This window comes from Sus scrofa, chromosome 16, assembly GCF_054392235.1.
Source record: "Sus scrofa isolate SSC_HxYL_T2T_F1_AM1 chromosome 16, Sscrofa_HxYL_maternal_Yorkshire_Landrace_v2.0, whole genome shotgun sequence".
Classification (NCBI taxonomy): Eukaryota; Metazoa; Chordata; class Mammalia; order Artiodactyla; family Suidae; genus Sus; species Sus scrofa.
Genome location: NC_139398.1, coordinates 65,165,631 through 65,179,587, shown reverse-complemented (window position 1 = coordinate 65,179,587; position 13,957 = coordinate 65,165,631). Strand labels below are relative to the sequence as shown.

At 35.1% G+C, this 13,957-nt stretch overlaps 1 protein-coding gene across 4 annotated transcripts in view; it reads left to right on the top strand.

The window, feature by feature from the left end:
* The window catches only part of RANBP17 (RAN binding protein 17), a 324,083-nt gene that overhangs the window by 88,858 nt on the left and 221,268 nt on the right, over nt 1–13,957 (top strand). The window lies entirely within an intron of this gene.

Sequence of the window (13,957 nt, the reverse complement as noted above, 5' to 3'; positions counted from 1 at the left end):
TTCTGCAGCTTTTTCTTGTGACACTGCATTCTCCTCCGTGACGTGTTGTATATGTACTGCTGTGTATTTCCCACTTGTGTATTTCTACTCATTATCCAGTGAATATTAATAAGTAACTAGTGTGTGTCAGGCAGAAAGGATGGTCCATCTTCCCAGTAAATTTAGTAATTAAAGAGGAAGATGGTAAATAAAAAAAAAAAATTAGACGCTTGGCACACTTCTATATTGAAACAGTATGTAAATAAGGAAAAGACAGACTGTTAAATGTACTGGAACATTTGGTTATAGCAATCTAAAAGTTTGTATTATTTACAGCATACAAAAATCATACAAAAATCAAATCCAAGTAAGTTAGAGGATTCTTAGTGTGAAAAGTAGGAGATAAAGATTTAGAGACAGGGAAGGATTTTTCTAAGTTTAAAAAGCCCAAACTATGACACAAAGGTTGATAAATTCTACATTTTAAAAGTAAAATCTTCTGTGGATCAAAAAGATGCCATTTTCAAAGTAAGAAGACAATCTGTAGACAGGTTGTAAGATATTTGTAATACACGCAATGCAAAGAGAATATTCAGTTATATAAACATTCTCTATGAATCAGTGAAAGAAAAACAACTCAGTAGAAAAATAGGCAAAAGATGTGAATAAACAATTCACAGTAGAGGAAATCAGAGTTGCCAATAAATATAAAAAAAATGTTCATCCTTTCCTGAACTCAGGGAAATGCAAATTAAAGCTGTAATGAGATTACCATGTGACACCTATTAGCTGGAGACAATTATAAAGTCTGACAAGTATAAGTGTACATACGATGAAATAATTCATAATATATTCTCCAACCCACAATGGAATGAGTAGAATTCAAAGAACCAAAGAAATTTGGGAAACTCACGGGCATGTGGAAATTAAGTAATACACTTCTAAATAACCAATGAGTCAAAGAAGAAATAAGAAGGGAAATTGGGAAATGCTTCCTTATGAAAGAAAAAGAAGACACAACATACCCAAACTCGTAAGATTCAGCTAAAGCAGTACTTAGTGGTAAGTTTATAACTGTAAACACCTTCATTAAAAGAAGAAGAAACATAACTTTAATAGTCGAACTTCTACCTCAACACACTGGAAAAATAGGAAAAAACTAATCCTAAAACAAGCAGAAGGAAGAATATGCTAAGGTTAAAATTAATGAAATAGAAACTTGAAAATAATAGTAAAAATCACTGAAATCTAAATTTGGTTCTTCAAAAAGATTAACAGCTGACAAACTTCAGCTAGATTGACCAAAAAAAAAAAAAAAAAAAAAAAAAAGAGAAAAATGCAAAGTACTAAAATCAGGAATGAAATAGGGGACATTACTATTGACCTTACAGAAATAAAAAGAATTTTAATGAATGGAATATTGTGAACACTTGAATACTAATAAGTTAGATAACCTAGGTGAGATAAACAAATTCCTAGAAAGACAAACTACTGAAACTGACTCAAGAAGGTATAGAAATCTAAATAGACATACAACTAAAGAGACTGAATTGGTAATCAAAGACCATCCACAAAGAAAAAGCCAAGTCCAGGTTGCTTCCCTAGTGAATCCTGTTAAACATTGAGAGAACTCATACCAATTCTTTATAAATGCTTCTAAAAAGTAGAAGAGGAGGGAACATGTCCCAACTTGTTCTATGAGCCCAGTTTACCCTTATGCCAGAATCACACACAAAAAAGCTACTTGCCAATCTCTTATGAATATAGATGGGAAAAAAAAAAAGCCTAAAAAATAATATAAGCAAACTGAATCCAAAAACTTATAAAGTGTTACCCTGTGATCAGGAGCAAGAAAAAGAAGTCTCTGTTAGACATTATAGTAGATGTTCTGGTCAGGGAAATTAGACAGCAGAGTGAATAAAGGACACCTAAGTGGGAAAGGAGGAAGTAAAACTATCTCTGTTCACAGATGACATGATCTTGTATATAGGAAATTCTAAGACTCCTCTGAAAAATCATTAGAATAAAAAAATTAGTGCATTTGCAAGATAGAAGATCAATATAAGAAAGCAAGTGAATATCTATATACTTGCTGTAAACAACCTGAAAACATTCCATTTACGGTAGTGTCGGGAGTTTCCGTTGTGGTTCAGTGGTTAACGAATCCGACTAGGAACCATGAGGTTTCGGGTTTGATCCCTGGCCTTGCTCGGTGGGTTAAGGATCTGGTGTTGCCGTGAGCTGTGGTGTAGGTTGCAGACACGGCTTGGATCCGGTGTTGCTGTGGCTGTGGGCGTAGGCTGGTGGCTACAGCTCCGATTAGACCCCTAGCCTGGGAACCTCCATATGCCGCGGGTGTGGCCCTAGAAAAAAAAAGACAAAAAATAAAAAATAGTAGTGTCAAAAAGAGTTAACTATTTAAGAATAAATTTAACAAAAGTGCAAAACGTAAACCAAAAGCTACAAAACACTATTGGAACAAATTAATGAATATCTAATAAATGGAAAGATTCCGTGGTCCTGAATCAGAAGACTTAAATATAGTTAAAAAGGCAATACTATCCAAATTTATCTACAGCTTCAACACAGTTTCTATCAAAATCTTAGTTGTCTTCTTTGCAGGAATTGACAGACTTATCCTAAAATTCATATGGAAATTCAAAGAGCCAGAAATAGCCATAACAATCTTGAAAGGAAGAACATACTATATTTCCAAGTTCAGAACTTATTACAAAGACAGTGTAGTACTGTCATAAAGGTAGACGTATAGGTCAGTGAAATGTAACTAAGTCTCAGTGTAAACTCTCACATTTGCAGTCAGTTTATTATTGACAAAGATACCAAGACAATTCAGTGGTGAAAGAATAGTCTTTTCAACAAATGGTACTGGGACAGCTGGATATCCAAATGTGAAAGAACGAGTTTGGATCTCTGTCTCCCATCATACACAAAAATTAGGTCAAAATGAGTCAGAGCTAATGTAAGATTTAAAACTTTGGAAAGAATAGGAGTGTATAGTCACGACTTTGGGTTGGGCAATGTTTTCTTAGACATGACACCAAAAGCACAAGTGGCCAAATTAACATAAATTGGACTTCATCAGAATTAAAAATTTATGTTTTTTTTTGTTTGTTTGTGTTTCAAAAAACACCATCAAAAAAGTGAAAACACAGAGTTCCCATTGTGGCTCAGCGGTAATGAACCCAACTGGTATCCATGAAGATGTATGTTCGATCCCTGGCCTCGCTTATTGGGTTAAGGATCTGGCATTGTTGTGAGCCGTGGTGTAGGTCACAGACACGGATCAGATTGGGCATTGCAATGGCTATGGCATGGGCTGACAGTTGTAGCTCCGATTCTACCCCTAGCCTGGAAATTTCCATATGCCATGGGTATGGCCCTAAAAAGATTAAAAAAAAAAAAAAAAAAAGGTCATTGTGCTCAAAATAATGATCTATGCACTTTTTTTTTTAACAAAAGATTATTCATGGAAGCCTAAAGTGTAATTGTGAAAAGGAAAATAAATTTGTCCATCAGCAGGAGAATGGATAAGTAAATTTTTGTGTGGTCATGCAGTGGGATTCTGTATAGCAATGAAAATTCATTTTGGAGTAATCCCCCAAAACATTCACATTATTGTATGAAAAAAAGCTCTGATATGATACTCTGTATATTAAATATATTAAAGATGTTAATAATATATGTTCATGAATTCTCTGTATAGTAAAAATAAAAGATGTGTGTGAGGGAGTTCCCTTTGTGGCTCAGTGGGAGACGACTGGTGTCTATGAGGATGCAGGTGATCCCTGGCCTCGCTCAGTGGGTTGAGGATCTGGCATTAAGTGAGCTGTGGTGTAGGTCACAGACGCTGCTCAGATCCAGAGTTACTGTGGCTATGGTGTAGGCCGGCCACTGCAGCTCTGATTTGACTCCTTGTCTCAGAACTTCATATGCTGCCGGTGTGGCCCTAAAAAGAAAAAAGAAAAAAAAAAAAAAGATGTGTTTGAGATTGGTAGGCACTAAATTAAAAGCATAGACTAGGGAAGAAGGCACGAGAGATCTCAACTTTGTTGTTGAATGTTTTATTTCTTAGACTGCTTGGTGGGTTTGCATGGGTGTCTGTTATGTAGAGGTCCAGCAAAGTGAGTGAAGAAAGATCCATTATCAGTTCACATTATTGAGGCTGGAGGGAGGCGGGGAAGGAAGATTCTTAAAACAGAGAAATGAAACAGGTCACATTCAAAGACTTAGGAATGAAAATTATATTAACCCTGTCAGTTACAACACGAGGAAAAGAAGATAGTGAAATAATACCCTCAGAGTTTTGAGTAAAAGTTACTTCTAACTTAAAATTTTATATCCAAACTTAAATATGAATATAGAATGAAGACATTTTCAGTCAAAGCCTCAAACTTTACTTCCCCTACACTCTTTACCAAGAAGCTGGTGGAGGCTGTGTTCCACCCAATTAAAAGAGTATTCACAGAAAGAAGAAACGAGTGCCTGGGATCTGAGAATCAGGGAATCCAGCACAAGGGGCAGAGGGCATTTCCAGCTTGGTGGCCAAAGGAAAGTCTAGGATGACAGCTGTGCCTCAAGCAGAGTGACTAGTTCAGACTGGAACAGGTGGGAGATCATCAGCTTTTTTTCTTTTTTTTTTTTTTGTTTTCTTTTTTCTCTTCTCTTTGTTTCTCTTTCTTTCTTTCTTTCCTTCCTTCCTTTCTTTCTTTCTCCTTCCTTCCTTCCTTCCTTCCTTCCTTCCTTCCTTTCTTTCTTTCTTTCTTTCTTTCTTTCTTTCTTTCTTTCTTTCTTTCTTTCTTTCTTTCTTTCTTTCTTTTTTTTTTAAGGACCAGGTAGATTGCCTGATGTGTTGGATCACTCTCAGAGAAATTGAGGGGTTTTACAGAATAAATAAGAGTTTTAGGATCTATTTGCAGTAGCAGAAACATAGAAACCTTAGGTAAAATGAAAAGCAAGTCAAACTCGTGTATAAGAACAAGAAGTCCTACAAAGACAGAAAGAACAGAAATCCCAGTCATAGTACTGCGTAGCTTAGTCGTGAATAATAGGTACAGTGTCGTAAATATATTAAGCGAGTCAAAGATCTAAGATCCAGAATTCAAGAAGTAGCTATATGAGTATGTTATTTAGAAGAATAGATGAAGATTATAAAACAAACAGCTGAAAGAGTTGAAAGTGGGTTCACTGCATATTGGAATCAGGTAGGGAGGAGTATGTGTGAGAGAGGTTGGCAGCTTTTCGTTATTACTGTTTGATTTTTAATATATGTGTATAATTTTAATGGAAATGCAGATTAATTTGGGCAATTGCAATGATCATTTTTTAATGTAGTGATAATGGTATTATAGGAACATAAAGAGTATTAGCTCAGAAGTTGGGAGTCAGAGAAGGCTCCTGGCAAAGGGAATTGATTCCCCAGTGGAATCTGGAAAAATGAGTAGAAGCTATGGGAAAGAAAGGAAAGCAGGGTGCATATCCTAAGAGATCAGAGCAGAATGCACGAAGCCTCAAAGGTTCTGCATTTGAAGAAGTCCAAATAGGTTAATATAGCTAGGGTTCGAGGTGTCCCCAGAGACCACTACAGAGCCTAACAATATTAGATTCTCAGTAAAAGTTTATTGCATTAATGAGTATATAACTAATGTATGAAAAGGGTTTTTTAAGAATGAAAAATCTGAGAAAGGAGACACATGGCAGTGAAATGCAGCCTGCTTTTATCTAGAGCACCTGAAGTCTAGGTAGGAAGATACAGCAAATTCAGACCTCTACAAACTGACCAGCTTGTTGTCCAACTGCACGGACTGTTTCTGAGATGCGTAAATAATCTGTTATGAGGTTCAGTAACAGTATAAATACAAGAATCCAGCATATTCTTGAAAATGTGCTAACAAAAAGTGTGGCTAATAGTTAAACTGTTTATGAAAATAGATCAACCATTTAGAATATTAGGATACAAATTTAAAATATTCAAACTCTTCTAAATGTAATAGAATCTTGCTTAGGTTAAATCAGAATTTTTTGCAGTATTTTTTCTTTATTTTTATATCAGTTGTTTTCTGGTAAGTATTGCTACTGCTTTTTTGGTCTCATTTTATGGTGGATGCCACCATTACCATAATTATACAATGCCTTAATTGAGAACAGTTTTAAATATTACATTTTAAAATTTGATGTTCATTCATTAGGAAAAGTTCACTGTAACTATGTAGGTATATATGTATTTATTTTTAATTCAAGTATAGTTGATTTACATTATTAGTTTCAGGTATACAATATAGTGATTCAGTATTTTTATTGATTATATGCCATTTAAAGTTATTGCAAAATAATAGCAATATTTCCCTGTGCTGTACAGTATATGCTTGTTGCTTTTTTCTTTTATACATGGTAGTTTGTATCTCTTAATTGCCTACTCCTATCTTGCTCTTCTTTCCTTCCCTCTCCCCTCTGGTAACCACTAGTTTGGTTTCTCTGTGAATCTGTTTCTGTTTCGTTATACTCTTTCACTTGTTTTATTTTTTGGATTCCACATGCAAGTGATAACAGAGAGTATTTGTCTTTTCTGACTTATTAATTAAGCATAATATTCTCTAGATCCATCCATGTTGGTGCAAATGGCAAAATTATATTCATTTTTATGGTTGATTAATATTCCATTGTTTGTGTATACTACTTCTTCCTTATCCATTCATATGTTGATGGACAATTGGGTTGCTTTTATATCTTGGCTATTGTAAATAGTGCTCTCTCAACATAGGAGTGCATGTATCTTTTTGAATTAGTGTTTTTATTTTCTTCAGATACATACCCAGGAGTGGAATTACTGGGTAATATGGAAGTTCTAATTTCAGTTTTTTTGAGGAATTCCATACTGTTTTCCATAATGGCTGCACCAATCTTCATTGCTACCAAAGCTGCACCTTTTTCTCCACATCCTCACCAACATTTGTTATTTGTGGATTTTTTTGGTGGTAGTCATTCTGATACATCTCATGGTTTTAATTTGCATTTTTCTGATACTTAGCAATATTGAGTATCTTTTCCTGTGCCTGTTGGCCACGTGTGTAATTGCTTTTGAAAAATGTTTATTCTGTGAGTGCCTGTTGTGGCATAGCAGATGTGAACCCAGCTAGTATCCATGAGGATGCAGGTTCGATCATTGGCCTCACTCAGTGGGTTAAGGATCCGGTGTTGCCTTGAGCTGTGGTGTTGGTCCCAGATGTAGCTTGGATCTGGTGTTACTGTGGCTGTGGCACTGGCCAGCAGATATAACTCCAATTAGACCCCTAGCCTGGGAACTTCCATATGCATCGGTGTGGCCCCGAAAAAAAAAATGTTTATTCTGGTCTTTTGTCCATTTATTAATCAGGCTTTTAAAAAATATTGAGTTTGAGCTGTTTATGTATTTTGGATATTAACCCCTTGTTGGTCCTATCATTTGCATTCAGTGGGATGTTTTCTCAGTGTGGTCAATGGTCTCCTTTGCTGTGCAATAGCTTTTTAAGTTTAAGTAGGTTGCATTTATTTATTTTGGCCTTGGTTTCTTTTTGTCTTAGACAAATCTTAAAACATGTTTCTATGATTTATGTCAAAGAGTGCCCTGCCTGTGTTCTCTTCTAGGAGATTTAGGGTTTTGGGTCTTACCTATAGGTCTTTTGTCCATTTTGATTTTATTTTTGTATGTGGTTTGATTATTTTACATATAGCTGTCCAGTTTTTCCAGCACCACTTGTTAAAGAGACTGTCTTTTCTCCAGTGTGTATTCTTGCCTCCTTCATTGTAGAATGGACCACAGATACATGGGTTTATTCCTGGGCTCTCTATTCTCTTCTATTAATCTGTGTGTTTTTGTGCCAGCACTCTGCTGTTTTGATTACTGTAGCTTTGTAGTATAGTCTGAAGTCAGGGAGGGTGATACCTCAAGCTTTATTCTTTTTTCTCAACATTGCTTTGGCAATTCTGGATCTTTTGTGATTCCATATAAATTTTAGGATTATTTATTCTAGTTCTGTGAAAAATGTCTTAAATATTTTGATATGGATTACATTAAATCTGTAGATTGCTTTGGGTAATGTGGATGTTTTAACAATATTATTTCTTCCAATTCATGAACATGGAATATCTTTCCATTTCTTCATATTATCTTCAGTTTCCTTCATCAATGTTGTATAGTTTTCAGAGTATAGATCTTCCACCTCCTTGGTTAGGTCTTGTTCTAGGTATTTTACACTTTTTGATTCCATTTTATTTTTATTTATTTATTTATTTTTGCTTACGTTATATATATTTTTTGTTTATTTATTTATTTTAGGGCCGCATCCATGACATGTGGAAGTTCCCAGGATAGGGGTCAAATTGGAGCTACAACTGCCAGCCTACACCACTGCCACAGCAACATGGGATCTAAGCTGCAACTGCAACCTATACCACAACTCATGGCAATGCCAGAACCCCATCCCACTGAGTGAGGGCAGGGATCAAACCCATATCCTCATGGATATAGTCATATTCATTTCCACTGTGCCACAATGGGTACTCCCTTGATTCCATTTTAAAGGGGATGGTTTTCTTGCTTTCGTCTTCTGATAGTTCATTATTAGTGTTTACAAGAGCAGCAAATTTCTGTATATTAATCTTGTATCCTGCAACTTTACTAAATTCACTTATTAGCTCTTATCCTTTTTTGTTGCAGAATTTAGGGTTTTCTATATATAGTTTTATGTCATCTGCAGTTAGTGACAATTTTAGTTCTTTCCTTCCAATTTGGATGCTTTTTATTTCTTTTTCTTGTCTGATCCACTGTCTGCTTCCAATATTATGTTAAATAGAAGTGATGAGAGTGGGCATCCTTGTCTTGTTCTTGAATTTAGAGGAAAATCTTTCAGTTTTTCACTGTTGAGTATGATGTTAGCTTTGGGTTTGTTATAAGTGTTATGTTATATGTTCCCTCTGTACCAACTTTGATAAGAGTTTTTATCATGAATGGACGTTGAATTTTGTCATGTGTTTTTCTGTTTCTAGTGATACAGTCATGTGATTTTCACTCTTCCTTTTGTTTATGTAGTATATCACATTGATTGATTTGCAAATATTAAACCATCCTTGAGTCCCTGGTGTATGATCATGGTGTATGATCCTTTTAATATATTGTTGGGTTTGGTTTGCTAAAATTTTGTTGTGGATTTTTGCATCTGTATTCATCAGAGATATTGGTCTAAAAAATATTTTGTAGTCTCTTTGTTGGTTTTGGTATTAGAGTAATGGTAGCCTTGTAGAATGAGTTTGGGAGTTTTCTGTTCAGTTTTTTACATTAGTTTATGAAAGAGTGACATTAGCTCTTCTTTATGTGTTTGGTAGAGTTCTGCTATGAAGCTCCTCAGTCCTGGAGTTTTGTTTGTTGGGGGTTTTTTGATTACTAATTCAATTCCACTCTAGTGATGAGTTTGTTCAGGTTGTCTGTTCCTGGTTCTGTCTTGGAAGGGTGTATGTTTCTAGAAATTTGTTCATTTCCTCTAGATTGACACGTAACTGTAGTATTCTCTTATAATTTCTTTTTTTATCCTATGGTATCAGTTGTTATTTCTCCTCTTTCATTTCTGATTTTATTTGTTTGGGTCCTCTCTTTTTTTCTTGTTTAGCCTGACTAAAGGCTTATTGATTTTGTTTATGTTTTTTAAAAAACCCAGCTCTTTGTTTCATTGATTTTTTTTTTCCTTTGGTCTTTATTTCCTCTCATTTTTTTTTCTTTCTGATGACTTTGGGCTTTGTTTTTCATTTTCTAATTCCTTTAGGTGGTGGCTTATGTTGTTTATTTGAGATTCTTGTTATTTCTTAAGGAGCCCCCATATTGCTCTAAACTTCTCTGTTAGAACTGCTTTTGCTGTGTCTCATAGATTTTGAAAAGTTGTGTTTTTGTTTTCATTTTTCTCGATGTATTTTGTGATTTCCTCTTTCATTTCTTTGTTGACCCATTGGTTTTTAGTAGCACGTTGTTTAGTTTCCATGTGTTTCTGTTTTTTCCATCGTCTTTCTATACTTTATTTCTAGTTTCACACTGCTGTGATTGTAAAAAATGCTTGGTATAGTTTTTCTTTTCTTACATTTGTTGACACTTTTTTGTGGCCTAGCATTTGATCTATCCTGGAGAACAACCATGTGCCCTTGAAAAGAACGTGTTTTCTACTGATTTTAGATAGAATATTCTGTAGAGATCTGCTAAATAAATCCAACTCATCTTATGTGTCATTTAACCATTTCCTTATTGATTTTCTGTCTGATCTGCCCATTAATGTAATGGGGTGTCAGAATTTCCTACAATTATTATATTATTGTTTCCTTCTCCTTGTATGTCTGGGTAAACATATAAATAGTCACTTTATATATTTAGATGCTCCTGTCTTAGTTGTACGTATGTTAACAACTGTTATATACATTTCTTGTATTGATGTCTTTATCATTTTATAATGCCCTTCTTTGTCTTTTGTTAGTCTTTGTAGCTCTTTTCCTCTCTCCTTTTGGTTAATTCCTTTCTGGTTTGATGATTTTTTAGTGGTATGCCTGTGTCCCTTTCTCTCTAGTTTTTGTTTAAATATTGTAGGTTTCTAACTATTATAGGTAATCATGGGGTTTCAAATATGTTGACCTATAATTTTATCTACTTGTTTTAAACTGGTATTCATTTAAGTTCAAGCTCATTCTAAAAGATCTGTATTTTTTTACTCTCCTCTCCCACATTTTGTGCTTTTGATTTCATATTTTACGACTTCATGCGTTTATCCATTTAGTTCTTATTGTAGTTATAGTTGATTTTATACTGTTTTTCTTTTAATCTTTGTTTTAGCTTATTTAAATGGCTGATCTTCAGCCTTTATGATCTATTTATCTTTACTAGTGGCATTTTTCCTTTTCTGTAGATACTCGGTTCTTATTATATACTTTTCTTTTATATTTAGAGAAGACCCTTTACATTTCTTTAATGGAGGCTTAATATTGATGGACTCTCTTAGTTTTTACTTCTCTGCTGAGAGGCTGTCACCACCCTATTGGGGGAAGGGGTGGGTCTCAAGTTCATGAAATAGAAGCTCTAAAGATCTGGTCTGAGCTGGTTCTGTTTCCTCTACGTGTGTCCTCTGCCTCCTTCCAGAAGTGTCACCCTTGCACTAGAGGAGAACAGTGCTGGAGCAAGAAGGGCTGGAGCAGGTCCTTGGATCTGGGCAACAGGACTTTGAAAGTCTCAGCTACAGTCAGAATCCTGGATCTCTTCTGTCAAACTGCTTCCATAAGCGCCAGTAATGACTGCCCCCACCTCATTCATTGTTTGTGCAGCATTCAAGCCACCTTTGCCCTCACAACTGAGCACTCTCTTTAGCTGCTACAGGTCTAGTTCTAATGTGGAGGTGTGCTGTGAAGCAAACAGGGCCAGAGTGGGCACTGAAGTTGGAGTTTGTGGTGGGATGGTGTCAAGAAACTTGCAAGAGTCTAGTACAGTTTCACTCTTGTTTAATTTATTTCAGGAATAGTCAGGTGTGTGCATGCCCTTCAGCAGCAGGATATAGGTTTCTTATGGCCTTCCTTAGTCCCATTGGTTTTCTGACCAGCTAAAAGAACTTGTCTTACTGGTATTGGACCACAGGGCTGGGGCACCTAATATGTGGTTTGAACCTCTCATTCCCTCAAGAGGATATCCCTCCTATTTGTCCGGTCCCAGGGGCACAGGTGCTGACCTGGTCACTTCTCTTTCCTTCCTACGTGATTCACTATGGATCTTTCTTACAGCCTTGGTTGTACAAGTCTTTTACCAAGTCTCCAACTAGTTTTAAGTGAGAATTTCTCAAATGCGATATATTTTTGGTGTGTTCATAAGTTCCATGTCCTTCTACTTCATCAGGAGCTGAATCACCCATTGTAAAAATTGGATTGTAAATTTTAAAATTGGATAAGGAGTAACCTTTTCATATGCATACACACACAGATCTTGGCTTTTGAATATTTATTAACAGGAGGAAATTCTGAACTTCATTTTTAATTCTCTTTATTTATTCAGGCCAGCCCTACCATAAATGTCAATTTTGCTTTTATTGGTTACAAAATCTCACCAGTAAGTTAAATTCCAAATGTTAAAATGTAGTTTAGATCTTAAAATGTATTTTCCTTTGAAAATAGATCTACTAAGAACTCTTTAGTCAATGACACTGATAAACCATAGTATTAATAGAAATTGTCTGGATTTTGGCCTCCTAAACAAGGACACCAGAAATTGAGGAGGAAGGAAGTTCCCTTTCTCTGTTAAGATATAAAATTTCAAATAGAAAATTTATTCTTAGAGTTTTTCGCTCCCTTTCTTAACTCTGTTTCTACATCTTATACAGTCAGTCACTACCAGAAATATTTCATTCTCTAAAATGATCTGTACCTCTTTTTTCTCCATTATCCCGCTATGCACAGCAAGACACATGCACACAGGAACACACACATGCACACACACAGACACACACACAGACACACACACACACCTCTCTTACCAGTTGGATTTCTTTCCAGTTACTTAGCATCTGCTAGTTATCAAAAGGGAAGAATTCCAATTAATGCATGAATGAATTACCTTGCAAATATTTGCCTTTTCTGTAGAATATATTTATTAGTACCAAAGAATTTCAAAGAGTATAACAAAGTGAAGTAAGTAAAAAAATCGGGCTTTTTGAGGTAGCTATTTAGAGTGGGGCATTATATGGTTTGGGAATGTACTCTCATGTTATTTCCACCCCCTCACCTTTTTTTTTTTTTTTTTTTTGCTTTCATCCTCCTAAATTAGTTCTTTGCTAAAAATTTCCAGATTACTTTCCAGGAAAGTTCTCCAGGCATTGTAATGAAGCCAAAGGGATTGAAGGCAGCATAATAATTTATAAATGGGCTGACCATTCATCCAGACTTGCCTAGGATTGTCCCAGTACACACTTGTTGCGCTGGTGTAATTGATAGTTAATTGCTCCACCTTTCACTCTCAAAAGTGTTCCTGTTTGGACAATAAGTTATAAATGGTCACTTTATATATGTCATATGTTCATAAATAGGATATTATAATAATTCATAAATAGGAAATAACTTTGTTGGGGCCAGGCAAGTTATCCTTCTCTTTTGATTCTCTGTCTCTCCATACCTGAATAAAAACCATATTTATAATCATCATGAACTAGTGATGTATAAGTACATTGTATCCTTATTATCCTGTGGAATAACTTGGAATTTGTACTAAGACAGTTAAGTACCTTTTGATGTATTTTCAAGTTACATCCATAATGGAAATGGGACTATTTCAACTTTCAAGTACCATCTTTGTATATAGATGTCTAAATTGTTTTTTGTAATTACTCTACCTGTTATCAAGCTTTTCTCCTGTTGAGTACCACATGAAGCAGCAGATGGCATTCTCTCCCTACAATTGTTAGATCCTCCTGTGTAGAATGTTACTAACAGTTACTGGTAAATTGAATAGGAAAGCACTTGAATAATGAAACAGAAAAACATCTTAACAGTAACTTCAGCAGACAGCTATAACTATAAGTGCAATCCAATTTTGAAGTAATGTACCTGCTGCTTTTCCAGGGAACTTGGATAGGTTTCAATTTTTGGCAAAACATTTTTTGTATTTGTACTTAATAACACAGTTTTAGGGGAAAGCATTTAAGAAATCCCATGAAAACTGTTTTGTGCATAAAATTTTCACTCCGGTGAAAAGTAAGTAGCAGGTTTAAAACTTTTAAACAGTAAACATTTAACAGTAAAAATATTCTGGTGTGACAAGTATATCATGCAGTTTATAGGGGGAGGAAATTACCTTCAAAAGTTAAGACTGTCTTTTGAACTTAGAGTGTTAGGGAATAATAATCACAGACTTTGGGGATTTTTTTTTTTTTTCTGTTAAGTGTTACAAAACTTTTCAAACTTTCATTTTGGGCTG